Source organism: Hippopotamus amphibius, chromosome 9, assembly GCF_030028045.1.
Source record: "Hippopotamus amphibius kiboko isolate mHipAmp2 chromosome 9, mHipAmp2.hap2, whole genome shotgun sequence".
Lineage (NCBI taxonomy): Eukaryota > Metazoa > Chordata > Mammalia > Artiodactyla > Hippopotamidae > Hippopotamus > Hippopotamus amphibius.
In genome coordinates this window covers 49,187,446-49,203,138 of record NC_080194.1, presented here as the reverse complement: position 1 = coordinate 49,203,138, position 15,693 = coordinate 49,187,446, and the positions used below count along the sequence as shown (strand labels likewise).

Here is a 15,693-nt window from a genome sequence, read left to right as displayed (position 1 = left end):
CAAGGATTTTCTCCTGTGTTTTCTTCCAGAAGTTATATGGCTCTAGGTTTCACACTCAGGTCTATAATCCCTTTTCAGTTCACTTTTTGCTTATGGTGTAAGAAATGAGTCATTGTTTTAGAACCATTTGTTTAAAAGACTACCTTCTCTCCATTGAATTGCCCTAGAACCTCACCTTTCTAAAAAAAAGAAAAAAAGTCAGTTGACTCTACACATGTAGATCTATATTTTGACTCAATTTCTCCATTTATCTCTGGGTTTATACTTTTCCCAAAACCATATTGCTTTGATTACTCTCAATTTATAAGTCATAATCAAGTAGTATGAATTCTTCAACCTTGTTTCTCAAAATTGTTTTGACTATTTTAGTGTTATTTTAGTGTTTTTATTTTTTCATATAAATTTTAGAGTTGGACTTCCTAGGTGGTGCAGTGGTAAAGGATCCACCTGCCAATGCAGGGGACACGGGTTCGAGCCCTACCCTGGGAAGATTCCACATGCCATGGAGCAACTAAGCCCATGCGCCATAACTATTGAGCCTGTGCTCTAGAGCCCGTGAGCCACAACTACTGAGCCCATGTGCTGCAACTACTGAAGCCCACATGCCTAGGGCCCGTGCTCCACAACAAGAGAAGCCACTACAATGAGGAGTCCGTGCACCACAATGAAGAGTAGCCCCCACTCGCAGCGACTAGAGAAAGCCTGTGTGCAGCAATGAAGACCCAATGCAGCCAAATAAATAAATAATAAAATAAATTAATTAATTAAAAAAAATTTTAGAGTCAACTTGTATATTTCTACAAAAATAGAATGCTGAGATTTTGTTTGGAATTTTACTGAATCTATAACTCAATCTGGAGAGAAATTTCACTGTAATAAATTGTCTCCCAATCTGTGAGCATAGTATATCTCTCTATTTATGTAGGTCTTCTTTTTATTAGCTATTTCATCAGAGTTTAGTAGTTTTCAGCATACACTTTGTTGTATTTTTATGTAGGCATTTTGTATTTGTTGGTGCTATTGTAAATGATACTTTGTTTCCCATATTGATAGTATTTTTGCATTTATATATTTATTGCAATTTATGTATTTTATTTAACATTGTTTCATCTGGCCTGTACCTTACCAATGGTTTTGCCAAATTTGCCATTTACCTTTTAATCTTGTTTATAGGCAAACATTCAAGTCTTTTCATTCATGGTTCCTCCTTTTGCATAAATTCTTTACATTTCAAATTACTTTACTTTTATCTATAGTATTTCATTTTATCTTTATGATAATTACAAAACTACAAGAGATAACTATAAAACTACAAAAAGGACACTGCTGTTCCTCTTCTATAGCTTATTACACTGATATCAAAAGATTAATTTTTCTAGATTACACAGTTTGTCAGAGGCATTTTTAAAACTAGATGTTTAATTACTCTGCTTCTAAATACTTTTTGCAGACCCTGCACTCACAGAGCACACAGTCTAATAGAAAAATAGATAAATAAATGACTTTAATGATGCTTCAGAGGTAGCCTAGAGGAAGTACAGTACTTAACAGGAGGTATAGTCACGTCAATACTAACTAAGATCCTCAGTGTGCCCCTAGAAGTAAACACAGTCCTTACATCACATGTTAATTTAGTTCCCAATTGAGACAGTACTTGCAGGACTGCATTTTAAGACTTCCTTTATATTACTTTCTTGACTTTCTGATATGTGTATTTGTTCTATTAATGGAAGGCTCAGAGATTATATCTTGTCATATGACAACTACCAAATGGGGTAAACCAATATCCTAAGTGTAAATTCACACATTTCTTAAGTAAAAAATAAAAAGCAGCACTCAAAGTAACCCAAATATAAAAGATATTATCATCATAGATAAACGTTTGGAAAAGCTGACATGTGGATCAAAATAGTACCCCTGGACTTGGCAGTAGAAAGTATTGGTAAAATGTTTGAAAATATATAAAGAAATGCAGCTACTAATTACTTTCAGATTAAGATTACAATAAACTTTTAAGAGAATGACACATATTTTCCACCCCAGAAAAATATTACTTGTTATCAAAATACAGGAAATAGCAGAGGATTGTGTACATGCTTTCAGCAAATAAGAGGCTATTTCCTTAAGCTAAATATAAATGCTCATCAACGGCCTCATTTAACTTTATTCCCAGAATAACAACCTAAGCCAAACCTGCGTTATGACAAAATCTAAACTGTGACTCAAGAGCTAAATGATGATAGTAAGTAAGACTGATTCATAATGACAATCAAATATTCTTAATCTTCTGAGGAAAATAAAACTAGCCTTATAAAATACCACACATCATGATTATTCAGAAGGTATCTATTTGGATCTTTGTTGATCTCCCAAGTTGCAATCATTTCTCTAGAAGGAAAAGGTTCTCCAACTGAGGACCACGGACCCACTCATCTGTCAACAGATTTTTTTTAATGTACTTGTATTGGTTGCAGGGATTTTAGTTTTGTTTAGGTAGAGATAAATATGTTTCTTTCAGATTTGTTTTAAAAAATGCAATCTTGGGACACAAGATTTTATTCAACACATCTATAAATTTACTTTTATTCAACTTCAGTCTAAAGAAGGGAAGAATCCAAATATGAAAGGAGAGGGATAAAAATAGGAGAACTAAAGATAAAGAGGAGTCTATTCTCAATAATGCATTTAAGAAAAACTATATAACTTGAAAAGACTGAGCAGAGAAAGGAGCAAAAATAGGGAGCAGGGAACGGAGAGGGAGGTGATGGAGGAAAAAGTACTTGCACAGATGTACATCCCATCGTGATATACACATGGTAATTAGGTAAGGAGATAATGAAGCAAAAGTCTGGAGGATGCAATTGAAAAGAAACTATGTGAATACTTAAGAAGAAATAGGTGTTAACAAAAATAAGTACAGGTGAGTTCACCAAAATCGTCTTATCAGCAGATCTAATTTCCTTCTAAAACAGGGTTATTAATTGGAAGATCAAGGAAATACTTCTACTGATTTAAGGTATATCTGACAAACTCTCTCTTAGTACTTTTATGAATAAAAAAAGGAGAATGTAAGTTGGATGTTGACTAAGATAGATGGGTTAGATATCTAGCTGAATAATACCCAAAGCATATTGCTTAATATGTTAATTCACTCACTCACTAATTCTCCAGTTATAAACTCTTAAAGCAACTTCTATTTGCCAGGCACTGTGTTAAGCCTTAGGTATACTAAGAAGACCCCGGTGAGGTCTCACAGTCTGCGAGGCAGAAGCAGTTCTATCACAAATAACTGCAATAAACCGTTCAGTAACTAAGATTAGAGGGAAATCTTTAATAAGAAGAAAAGACACTCACAAGGTTCTTATTCTTACCTTATTCAACCTTTTCCCCAATAATGTAGCTAACGCCAGAAAGGATGTGTTTATCATTTTTGCAGATGTCATAAAACTTGGAGAGGTGGCTATACGTTGGTAGGTAAAAATAAGAAGTCAAAAAATTTACAATGGCTGGAATAATGAGCTAGAACCATGATGAATTAAATTAAAAGAAATAAATGTAGCAGTCTACATTTAGGTTAAAAACACAACCACATGAATACAGGACATGGAAGACCTAACTTGACAGCAGCTAATATAAACAGGACCTGACTCTTAGTCAAACACAAACTCAACATAGCTTAGCTGTTAAATGTAATGGGCAAAAACGCTTGTGTAATTTAAGGCTGCATTATCAAAGCAGTGTTCCAAGCCAAGGACTGTTACGACGCTACATTCTATGCTGGTAAGAATGATTCTGCAGTATGGGGTCCAGTTCTGGGATACACTTCAAGGAAGCACTTGACACATTGGAGAGGATTTAGCAGGAGGCACACAGGAGGGTTTTTTCTCCGTATATATAAAACCCTTTCATTTTATATCTTTAAAAATGTGTAAGGAAATGGTGCTCTGTAGTCTAAAGAAAGGAAGTTGTAATGAATCATGTCATTGTTATCTTCAACAATGACTAGAATTATTCTATGAAGTCTCTGAGGGTGAAACAGAAATAACTAACTTCTCATTGGAATTTATTCTTTGCAAAAAACTGTCCCATGTCCTATGAACCAGAGTGTGGTTCTCATAATGACCCTGAGAGTTAGGCAATGCAGGCACTACCAATTACCACCATTTTATAGGTGAGGAAGCAGGTTCAGAGAAGCTGGGGCTTACCTAAAGTGAAAATGTTGGGGTCCAAATTCCAATTTTCTGACTCCAGACCTATGCTTTTCCCACAATACCATGCTATCCTTCCACTTAGAAGCGGATTTTATCTCAGTACAGAGAAAGTCTTTCTAATAAGGACCACACAAGAATGAAACAGACTGGCTCACAAATTAATGATCTTTCTTTTCCAGAAAAAGGCCAACAAGAGCTAAAAGACTTTGTGTCAAAAACACCTTTTGGAGGTGACCTACTCATGAAGGAGGGCAGTTCAGGTGACCACCAAATCCATTCAAATGTTTACCATGGGGAAAAGAGAGAGAGAAAGAAAGAGAGTGAGAGAGAGGGAATGGGAGTGGGAGTGGGAGAGAGGGAAGGATGAAAGAAGAAAGAGGCTTTTGAGAGATTCAAGGTGATATCCATTAGTCATCCACGGAATTTATCCATTCACTCAGCAAAAATTCACTGACCACTTATTATGTGGTACTAGATTCTGGGACAGTAATGAGAATACCAGACTTGAAAATAAAAATCTTGGTATTAAGTACTAGTTAACTCAGTTATAATCTGCATGACTTTTTGAGTCTAAATTTTCCCATATGTCAATTGAGGATTATAAGCTACACCTCGAGAAATGTAAGGATTAAATGAGATAATATTTTTAAAGTACTAAGCACGTAGTATCTCAAAATATTTGTTCCCTTCTTCCCCTTAAGTATGAGGGGTACCATGAAGTTGCTAGGAGATAGTTTTATGAACTGAATATGACAATAAGACAGGACCTGAATATATAGAAAGTGGGGCACAAGCAGAACATCTCTTGTTGTTCACATTATTTTGCTGATCTGAGGGTGCTCACTCAGGTTTAACTCCGTAAGAATAGGATAGTTTGTTAATTCACAAGCCTAAGTACAATATCTCTAAAACTTTATTCTCAATCTAAGTTTTATTTCTTTTCATTGACTTTTCTACACTGTTGAACAAATTGCACTTAGTTACATATTCTCAGACAGAACTGAAGGAAAGGATATATTTGTCTGTTGGATGCTCTTATAGATGAAACAGAAACAGGAACCTTGCTTTATAGCGATTTATACATCCAAAAACAATATTTATCTAAACATGCTTTTAATCAGAGAAAAAGAAATCATTTGCCTAAAAATAAGAAGATTTCTACTTAGATTTACTAGTTACACATTTCTGTTTTGGCTGTAACTAGAGTGGCTTAAGATGTAATATTTTGGAAAATTTTGCCAACTTCATGTTCTAGCCAGAAATAAGAACACATCAGGAGACAATGTTTCATCTGGTTATGAAAGATTATTGGTCAGTACATAAGCTCACTCAGCTATGGAAACCAAGTTTGTAAACAAAATCTTGCTCAGCCCTCCTGAGCCATTCTTCCAGAAATAAGACTGTGCAAAGACTTGTTTTATTTTTCTTCCTGTTTTGCTTTAACATATAAATTAAATTTTTGCTTAGTTTACACTAAATCATTAATAAAAACTGTGAATTCTCATTGAGTACAGAAGTGGTTTACTCATATTCATCTCCTACTATGTAACTCAGAAGGGTAAAGGGTACCAAAGACATATAAGTAAATCTATGCCTAGGTGTTTTCCCATATTGAGAATATATATTTAACAGACATGAAGCAGTTAAATAGCCATATGAAATTTATTTGATATTCATAACAACAATCATTTATTGTATAACAAACCTATTATGTGCTATGCACACTCATTCTTGAGAAACACAGTCTGGCAGAAGTGGAGGGTGTCAGATATAGATGAACTTGTAATAACAGTATAGTGTAAAATGGGTTTCATTAGAGCTTAAGACTATGGTACTATTAGGAGGTTATGACAATATAAGATTGTGTCTGTGTGCACAGAGGGTGGAGAGAGAAGGTCCCAGCTCTCAAAAAAAAAAGTTGTCTTATTGAGCCAAGCAATATCCTAACTGAATAGCTTGAAAATTACATAATGCAAAGTTTAACAAGGAAAGCAAAACAGAGATTCACTTTATTGCATATTAACCGCCAACCCACCCCCCCCAAAATAATTCTCAGCTCCCAAATATCTAAGAATTACCTGGCAGCATGCCAAATGCAGACTCCTAGCTTCACAACAAGACTTTCTGGTTCAGCAGTTCTAGAATGGGCATTCTTCAGTTTAAACAAATCAGGTGATTCTGATGCAGATGTTATGCTGGTCTCATTTTGATTTATTCTACCAAGGGAATAAAAATTAGGAAGAATGAGATACAGTTTTTTCAATCACAGCCTTCAAAGACTTAAATCTTCTTTTACAAAAAATATAAATTCCTTTAAAAAAGAACTCAGAGTTCATCCATGTTGCTGTAAATGGCATTATTTCGTTCTTTTTTATGGCTGAATAATATTCCATTGTATATGACCTATATGGGAAAAGAATCCAAAAAAGAGTGGATATATGTATATGTATAACTGATTCATTTTGCTGTACAGCAGAAACTAACACAACACTGTAAATCAACTATACTCCAATAAAAATTTTTAAAAAAGAACTCAAGGAAAGAAATAACTGTTTTTTAAAATCAAATCGTTAACTATGATCACTAACACATTTCCGCCTTTCCTTTCATCCAGATAATAACATCAATTGCAAAAGGAGTGAATTAGAATCATTTCTAGGAGAAACTTTCTGATAGAGTATAATTTGGATGGTAGAATGAATTATTAAATAAGACTAGAGAACTTTTTTCCCTGGTGTCATAAGGTTATGACCACATGATATCAAAACAACCATTTGAATGTGATAAGGTGATTCTACTCATCAAGTATTTCCTTAGGAGACTCTACCACATGTAAAACCTTATGAGGAGAGGAGTTGGGAACACTGCCTGAATGAAATCTAAGCCACTGGGAAACCTAAAATATCACTTGAGAGAAAATACAAAAATGCATAAAAAAACACATATAGGAAACAATAAATGTATGGTAGAGACTATGAACATTGGATTAGTTCAATGAATCCTAATGTGCTCTGGATTGATCCAAGAAAAAGCAAGGATTGGACTCTGAAGGACGGATAGAAGTTGGATTGTTAGAGAGAAGAGGAAAACAGTATTAGCAAAAGCACAGCAAACTATTTTGTTTAGGCTGCTAAACAGGGAGACAAAATGCTGGCTGAGGGAATCCAGTAGTCATTTTGAGGTCACCAAACCACATCTTTAGTTTTTCAACAATTAAAAACGAGTAAAGATTAGCAGGCAGAGCAAGAAGAACAAGACAGAGACAAATAAAGGGTAAATTAAATTCCAATGAAGAAAGAAGAAGAACTTCTGTTAGGTAGACAACATATTTCTATACTGAATATCCCTTGGGTTTATTTAAAGTAATAATCCAAAGAAAATAACAAACATTTATTGAGCACTTAACCATGTATCAGACTATTCCAAACACTTACATGTATCAGTTCCTTTAATCCTTCTAAGAACTAGTGACACAGGAATTGTTTCCACTATAGCTTCAAAGTTCCTAACAGTCCACCACTCTTCTAAACAAGGAGCTTTAAATCAAAGATTGATTTCATTTGGTCATGTTCAATACTTCCAATTTTTATGCATGAAAGAAGTTTGCTCTAGGAAAATATCCTTTATTTCCTGTGGATAGTATATTTAATTAGTTGAAATGTGAATTTCAAGAGTTAAAATCAGGAAATTCCCATTGACTGTTCAATACAAACTTTACATATATTTGCCTTATGTATACATTTTTTAATTATTAATATTAATGAGAAACCAAGTTATAAGCTTATACCTCAGTCCAAGAGAATGAAGAGTCAATTAACATGGAACAGAGGAAACACAAAGGGCAATATTAGAAGAAAGCCACTTAAGAATTTAATAAACAAGGCCAAACAGAGTAAACTGGTGACCTAATGGAAAAATGTATCTACTGTAATCTTGCATTTATGGTAATAGACTAGTTCTATCAGTAACAAGCCAAGTGGGGTTAAGAATTACAGCTTCTATTATTACTTAAACTTCCCAGCAGTTCAGAAAACTTAGATTTTTTTTGCAACTGGGTTCTGTGGTGACTTTTCCGGATAATATTAAAATTCCAAACATCTCTGATCTTCTCCCAGATTTACTGTGTAAAAATTAATGACTTAAATGCAGAGTCCACCCTTTTTAGTAATTACAAGTTTCCCCTCTAACCGTAGCAAGAGTGCATGCCTGAAAAATTGGTTTCCCCACATATATGAAGCAAGTTGTCTCTTCATTGACTGAATAGGCTCAAACCACAAAGTGGCTTTAAAAGTTAAAGTCAGTAATATGTTAATCACAGTTGTAGAAAATTTAAGGTGACATTTATTGGACTAGTTTCCAATCATGTCTAAAAATCAATAATTTTGGAAATCTATAAATTTACTATTAGTTACATGAATTTCACATAATCATTGCAGTACTGATGTTGTTCATACCACTTGAAATTACTGAATAGCATTTTAGATTCTATGCTTTGCCATATGTTATTTTACTAGAGTCTATGACAGACCCTGGAAATCATCTATGCAAATCATTTGGTTTCTAGTCCAGAGCTCTTTCTACTGCTAATAAATCAGGGTTACGAGAAGGCAAAAAGAACAGTAAACTCTCAGTTATTAATGGACAAATTTTCTACTTTATAGTGAACTGGTGTTCTCCAGCTTGACTTTTGGAAGGATGAGACCAACTCCACAAAGTGGATGTACAAATTCCCCTGACATATTTATCTCATTCACCTTGAAAACATGGACAGACCATTCTCCCAAAAGTGCATAGTTTTTTTTCTGTTTTTTTTTTTTTTAATAAATTTATGTATTTATTTTTATTGGCTGTGTTGGGTCTTTGTTGCTATGCACAGGCTTTCTCTAGTTGCTGCGAGCCGGGGCTACTCTTCTACATGGTGTGAGGGCTTCTCAGTGTGGTGGCTTCTCTTGTGGAGAACGAGCTCTAGGCATGTGCCAGCTTCAGTAGTTGCGGCACACAGGCTCAGTAGCTGTTGCTCTTGGGCTTGGTTGCTCCACAGCATGTGGGATCTTCCTGGACCAGGGATCAAACCTGTGTCCCCTGCATTGGCAGGCAGATTCTTAACCACTGTGCCACCAGGGAAGTCCCATAGAGTTTTATATTTCAAAAGAAGTAGTTACTGAATGAGATATTGATTTCCACTGAACTCTCATTTACTTTTAGATATTATTGGTTTTTTTCTTGACCATTTCTAATTTTTAGTGGTTGAAAAATTTTCTAAATTCACATGTTAAGTAGTTGAAGGCTGTGTCATGGCTAGAATCTGGCTCATGCTGGTTTTCTCTTCCTAGTTGTCATTTTTTCCATTTTACTCTCTGTTTATTGGGTTGTGGAGAGTATACAATTTCTCGATGAAGTAATACAATGAGGTGTTTCGTTTATACTTCTGAAGTACTTCCTGGTTTTTTTTTCCCATTCTGTCTATATCCATGTATGAGAAGTCTGAACAACTTCCTGTTTTTCCTTAGCCCTACTGACTGCTCTTCATGCCTTTTTCTTTTTCTAACTGGTTTTCATTTTATTCAATTTGAATAAAATAGCAGCCACTGTTTTATCCAATACACTAATGGTCTCAAATGGCAGAAGAAATGATCTGCCTAGTTGTGCAAAACAACAGTTATCTTCTGTTGAAAGGATGTGAGCTTTTCAAACTCAGTTCTTTTTCATTTGTGTCATAATTTCCAAATAAATAAACAGATCCAGTTAATGTCTTAGCAGTCCATTTCTCTACATGACTACATCTTCCATGAAGTCATCATATAGCCACTTATGGGTATCATCTATATGGAACACTCTGTGGTTTCAAAAAGGTGCTGAAAATCTTCAGGGTACGTATTTATAACTTTCACATCTTTATTTTTTTTAATTTGCTTCAAAATATGCATTCCATCAATTGGACTCAATGAATGTAAAGAGTCTATTAGCTTGGCATTGCATTTCGTAAAACACTGCCTTAATGTGAGAAAATACATCATAGTTAAAAGGTGTTAAGCTTCCTGTAAATAAATTTCTATGAGTCAGTTGAATAAAACACGGGTTTTTTTCTAATGATTCCCTGTGCTTTTGCTTTTCCAGCTGCCCATCTGAGGTATATGTGTCAAATGATCAGCAAGTTTCCATATGAAGGAGCCTAATCCCACAAGCTATTTGACAGAGCACACTTAATGCTTGATACAAGCCTGGATTGGGGGGATTTGCCGTTAGTTTCTGGCATTCCTTTTCAGTAATAAACATATTTAGTCCTACTCACCCATATTAATACACAGAAGTACAGGAATATAGGTCATGTAAAAGTTTCCAAAGTGTATTTCTCTCATTTTTAGTTGGTAAGATCCCAATTACTTTTAAAGGAGCATTTTACTGAATGACAAAAACCACCTTCTGACCAAGGCCGTGCTTCTATTCCCAAATACTGAGAAAGCATATCTTCAGTCATAACGGGAGGTGTTAGCATTCCACGACTTCTAGGATCCAGTTTAAAGAAGTCACAGTAGATCACTTCTAGTCTTCCACCCAACTTTTTTCCTAGGGACTTCAATTGTGGAATAAAAAGTCCAGTCACTTTCAAGGGCAATCACTCTGGCACCACTTTCAAGCAGTGCTCGAGTCAGGATTCCAGGACCTGGCTTGCACTCCAGGAACAGCTGGCAAGATCTTCGTTTCCCCTGCGGGATCCGCACCAAGGTCTCAGCCACTCTTGCACTGGTTCTGTACCGCTTGGGCTCTGAGCGGCACCGGTGCACACGCGAGGACGGTTTCCCCAAGTCCACACTAGGCAGCAGCTGCGGGTAGAAGTCAGACAAGCCAGGGCAGGTCCCCGCCAGGACGTCCTTCCGCCTCGCTGATCCGGACTTAAAGAGGCAAAAGCGCCCAGCCGTGAGGGAAGTTCCGCCCCTGGGACCCACATTCTCACCCTCTAAGGCCTGTCCCAGTGTCACCCAGGGCCGTTACATCGTCGACGAACTCCATACGGACCAGGCCGGCGGAAGTAAACACGCTCTTCATGCCTTTTTCTAATCAAAGACACGATAGACACCTCATGGCGCTTATGACAATAGCTAGTGTCACTTCACTTTGCCTTTTTCCATCACTTCCACACAGAAAACTACAGTCTATATTCCTGTTTCTCCTCTATCTTGAACCATTCAGTTACTGCCACCTGTATCCATAGACATTTGCTTAGATAGACAACATATGGAAGGTATTGAAGCCATTTGTATTTTAATAAATTGGAAGGAAATAACATTCTAACTAGTTCTGGGCAAACTACACATAAATCTGTACTGCATTAAATCATAGATTTTATTTTTTAGGAAGCTTACATCACTTTAAAACATAACAGGATTTCTAAACAATCACTTTTCTTTAAATCTTACAGATGATAAACGTATTTATGTTAAGGAAAGGTGTTTCATAAATGTTAGAATCTTGAAAATGAAGTTACCACACTATAAGCAGGTCAGTTATAATGAAGACAAGGAGGCAAGCATGTTTTACGTAGACAAGCATGAAAGACAGGAGGAAGCACGAAAGTGAAAAACAAAAGCAAGAATGTCTCAGACAGCTAAGAGCAGTGCCAGAGGGCAAAAGCTCAGTATAAACTGCAGACGGTGGAGATTGCGGGGGACTTCTTTAGTTAGGTTCAGGGTACGAGACTGGAGGAAGGCAGGGATGACTGATGGAGAATGTCACATTGAGTACAGAGAGAAATTACAATTGCTTAAACTGTAGTTTAGTTTCTCTCCTCTCTGTTAATGTGAATGTAAATCTGAAATAAAAAGAAGATAGTTTCAAGAATGAGGGGAGTAACCAGTCCTCTACACCCTGAGCTGGTTGTATCAAGCTGGAGTTTTGTTTGTTTTTAGGTTCACTATTTTAAGGGAACTCAAAGATCATTGAAGCAATGTATATTAATTTGCTCATCCATAAATTCATTTATTCTTCAATAAATACTTCTTGAGCAGCTACTGTATACCAGAAGCCAAATTATATGCTAGAAAATATGTTCATTCATTCACTCAATCACTTATTTATGTATGTCCCTAATATACCAGGCACTGTGGACAAGTCAATAAAGGTCCCAGCTATCACAGAACACACAGATATGTAAAAAATAGAATACAGTATAGAAATCACTGTAATAAACAGTGTGTAAAATATAGTAAAGCATCTATGAAGCACAGAGGACACAGTTAAAATTTTGGCTGGAAGAAGACAGGGTTTAAGTTGGGCCTTAAAGAATGAGTAATTCAGTGCATAGATAAAGGGATGAAGGGTAATGCAGGCAGAAGAATGGCATGTGCAAAGTCACTGAAGTGCAAATGTACAAATAGGCTGTATCAGGAATAAAGGCCAGTTTAATTCCTCATAACAAAAACCGTTATATGAGAAACATTAAAGAAACTAGAATTTTTTTACTGAGGTAAAGTTGATTTACAATATGTTAGTTTCGTGTATATAGCAAAGTGACCCAGTTACTTGTATACGTATATATTTTCAGATTATTTTGCATTATAGGTTATTACAGGGTATTGAATATAGTTCCCTGTGCTATACAGTGAGTCCTTGTTGCTTATCTATTTTATGTATAGTATTAAATAGTTTGTAACTGTTAATCCCATACTCCTAATTTATCCCTCCTCCCTTTCTTTCCCTTTTGGTAAGTTTGTTTTCTATGTCTGTGAGTCTGGTTTTTTTTGTATATAGATTTATTTGTATTATTTTTTAGATTCCACATATAAGTGATATCAATTAATCTACAACAAAGGAGACAAGAAAATACAATAGAGAAAAGACAATTTCTTCAGCAAGTGGTGTTGGGAAAGCTGGACAGCTACAGGTTAATTAATGAAATTAGACCACTCCATCACACCATATACAAAAATAAACTCAAAATGGTTTAAAGGCCTAAGTACAAGACATGACACCATAAAACTCCTAGAAAAGAACATAAGCAAAACATTCCCAGACATAAATCACAGCAATAATTTCTTAGATCAGTCTCCTAAGGCAAAATAAATAAAAGCAAAAATAAATAAATGGGACCTAATCAAACATAAGTATTTTCACAGCAAAGGAAACCATAAACAAAATGAAAAGATAACCTACAGAATGGCAGAAAACATGTGCAAAGGACACAACCAACAAGGGCTTAATTTCCAAAATATGCAAACAGCTCATGCAGCTCAATATCAAAAAAAAAAAAAAAAAAAAAGGAAAAAATCAACACAATCAAAAAATGGGCAGAAGACCCAAATAAACATTTTCCCAAAGAAGACATACAGATGGCCAACAGGCACGTGAAAAGATGCTCAACATCACTAATTATTAGAGAAAGGCAAATCAAAACCACAATGAGGTATCACTTTACACCAGTCAGATGGCTATCATCAAAAAGTCTGCAAATAGTAAATAATAAATGAGAGGGTGCAGAGAAATGGGAAACCTCCTATACTGTTTGTGGGAATGTAAGTGGTGCAGCCACTGTGGAAAACAATATGGAGATTCCTTCAAAAAACTAAAAGTAGAGCTACCATGTGATCCAGAAATCCCACTCCTAGACATCTTCAGAAAAGATGAAAACTGTAATTTGAAAAGATATATGCATACGAATGTTCATAGCAGCACTGTTTACAATAGTCAAGACATGGAAACAACCCAACTGCCCATCAACATTTAAAAAGCTGTGAGATATATATATATGGTATAATATATATATATATATATATGACAATAGAATATTACTTGGCCATAAAAGAGAATTGAAATATTACCATTTGCAGTGACATGGTTGGACCTAGAGAATGTCATACTAAGTGAAGTAAGTCAGATAAAGACAAATATTACATGAAACTAGAATTTTTAACCTGGAAAATAAGAGACTCATGATGGGTATTATTGTCTTCAAATATCTGGAAGTCTGTCATGTGGAAAAGAGGAATTTCAGTACCTAGGACAAAACCAGAATCAATCCACAGAAGCCACAGAGTAATATAGTTAGGGTCTCAGGAAATACTTGAAATGACAGTTGTTTCAGACACAATGGGATTCCTTTTGTGGTAGTAAGAACAAACTACAGAAAATATTCAAGCAGAGTCTGAATAAGCCAGAGGGGTACACAGGCAAATCCTGCATTGTCTTCAGCACTGACTTTCAAGGTCAAGTTCAGTTTCTGAGGTTCTTTGAATGCTAGGATCAGGTCACTGTATTCTATGAGAGCACACTAGATTTTGAGAGAATCTGGAGAGGAAAGATGATACTGAGCAGGGTTCTTGGCCTTCCCCAATCAATAGAAATTGATAAGAGGGCAGACAAGAAATTCAAGCAAAGCTTTATTGGGGCCCCTGCTGCAGCAAGGGGGGCAGTAAAAACAAGTAACAGTTTCCCTTACTCACAAGGTGGGACAAGCTGGTTGCCTATATGGGGTGAGGGTAGGGGCGGGTCCAGGGGTAGGGCTGGAGGTATGGCTTAGGTGATTTGTCCACCCCTTTGGTGGTGTTGAGTGCAGGGGGCATACACAGTACCCTGCTTTTGCTCCCAAAACCCTGTTTTTGCTCCCAACACCCTGTTTTTGCTCCCAGTTCTTCAGAGTGACAATTGGGGTTTTTTTGTTTTTTGGGTTTTTTTTTTTTTGCGGTATGGTTGCTTTACAATCTTATGTTAGTTTCTACTGTACAACAAAATGAATCAATTATATGAATACATATATCCCCTGCCTCTTGGACCTCCCTCCCATCCCACCCATTTAGGTCATCACAGAGCACTGAGCTGAGCTCCCTGTGCTATACAGCAGGTTCCCACTAGCGATCTGTTTTACACACAGTAGTATATATATGTCAGCCCCAATCTCCCAGTTCATCCCCCACCATGTCCACATGTCTATTCTTTATGTCTGCGTCTCTATGCCTGCCCTCAAAATAGGTTCATCTGTACCATTTTCCCAGAGTCCACATATATGCATTAATATACAATATTTGTTTTTCTCTTTCTGACTTACTTCACTCTGTATGACAGTCTCTAGGTCCATCCATGTCTCTACCAATAACCCCATTTTCTTCCTTTTTATGACTGAGTAATACTCCATTGTATATATGTATCACATCTTCTTTGTCCATTCATCTGTTAATGGACATTTAGGTTGCTTCCATGTCCTGGCTATTGTAAATAGTGCTGCAATGAACATTGGTGTGCATGTATCTTTTTGAATTATGGTTTTCTCCAGATGTACGCCCAGGAATGGGATTGCTTGGTCATATGGTAGTTTTATTTTTAGTTTTTTAAGGAAACTTCATACTGTTCTCTATAGTGGCTGTATCAGTTTAGATTCCCACAAACAGTGCAAGAGGGTTTCCTTTTTTCCACATCCTCTCCAGCATTTATTTTTTGTAGATTGTTCGATGATGATCATTCTAACTGGTGTGAGGTGATACCTCATTGTAGT

General features: G+C 36.0%; 1 pseudogene; it reads right to left on the bottom strand.

The window, feature by feature from the left end:
* Window positions 1-9,980: 9,980 nt before the first annotated feature.
* On the bottom strand, window positions 9,981-11,160 carry LOC130860583 (dimethyladenosine transferase 2, mitochondrial-like; annotated as a pseudogene).
* Between the last annotated feature and the right edge of the window lie 4,533 nt (window positions 11,161-15,693).